The sequence below is a fragment of the Mastomys coucha genome, unplaced genomic scaffold (genome assembly GCF_008632895.1).
Source record: "Mastomys coucha isolate ucsf_1 unplaced genomic scaffold, UCSF_Mcou_1 pScaffold21, whole genome shotgun sequence".
Taxonomy (NCBI): domain Eukaryota; kingdom Metazoa; phylum Chordata; class Mammalia; order Rodentia; family Muridae; genus Mastomys; species Mastomys coucha.
Window position 1 is genome coordinate 114,402,896 of NW_022196904.1, and position 1,343 is coordinate 114,404,238.

General features: G+C 48.0%; 1 pseudogene; it reads left to right on the top strand.

The window, feature by feature from the left end:
• The first annotated feature begins 221 nt into the window (after positions 1–221).
• On the top strand, positions 222–993 carry LOC116100902 (annotated as a pseudogene).
• Positions 994–1,343: the final 350 nt, after the last annotated feature.

Here is a 1,343-nt window from a genome sequence, read left to right on the forward strand (position 1 = left end):
GATGGTTAATCTTATCAACCTGACAGGATTTTAAATCACCATAGGAGCCCGGAGGTGGCAGTGCATGCCTTAATCTCAGCACTTGGGAGGCAGAGGCAGACAGATCTTTGTGAGTTCAAGACCAGCCTGGTCTACAGAATAAGTTCCAGGACAGTCAAAGCTACATAGAGAAACCCCGTCTTGAAAAAAACATATACAGTTTTCTCTCTCCACCAGACAAGATGTCCAAAGGAAAGAAGGCGAAGGGGAAGAAGGTGGCCCTGGCCCCTGCCATCGTCAAGAAACAGGAGGCCAAGAAGGTGGTCAATCCTTTGAGAAGAGGCCCAAGAACTTCGGCATTGGGCAGGACATCCAGCCCAAAAGAGACCTAAAACACTTCGTCAAATGGCCCTGCCACATCAGGCTGCAGCAGCAAAGAGCCATCCTCTATAAGCGTCTCAAAGTACCTCCTGCCATTAACCAGTTCACCCAGGCCCTGGACAGGCAAACAGCTACTCAGCTGCTTAAGCTTGCCAACAAGTACAGACCAGAGACAAAGCAGGAGAAGAAGCAAAGGCTACTGGCCCGTGCTGAGAAGAAAGCTGCTGGCAAAGGGGACGTCCCAACTAAGAGAACACCCGTCCTCTGAGCAGGAGTCAATACAGTTACCACCTTGGTGGAGAACAAGAAGGCTCAGCAGGTGGTGATTGCCCATGATGTAGACCCCCATTGAGCGGTTTTCCTGCCTGCCTTGTGTCGAAAGATGGAGGTACCCTACTGCATCATCAAGGGAAAGGCTAAGCTGGGGTGCCTGGTCCACAGGAAGACACCACTGTTGCCTTCACACAAGTTAACTCGGAAGACAAGGGCGCTCTGGCTAAGCTGGTGGAAGCTATTAGGACCAATTATAATGACAGATATGATGAGATCCGTCACCACTGGGGAGGCAACATCCTGGGTCCTAAGTCTGTAGCTCAAATTGCCAAGCTGGAACTGGCCACTAAATTGGGTTAAATGTACACTAAGTTTTCTGTACATAAATATAATTACAAAAGTAAAAAAGAAAAAACATATACAAATAAATAGATGGATGGGTGGATGGATGGTTGAGTGGATGGAAGAAAGAAATTAAAATCACCATGGAAACCTGTCTCTGGAATGACTGCCAGGAATTGTCTAGATTAACAAAGGTGAGAAGGGGACATGCCCTGATGACAGGTGGTGACATTCAATGGTCTCAGATCTGGACTGAATAAAAAGAAGAGTGCCAGCATTTGTTGGATTCATTCTCTCCCTGGCTGTCCTGGAACTCACTCTGTAGACCAGGTTGGCCTCGAACTCAGAAATCCACCTCTCTCTCTCTC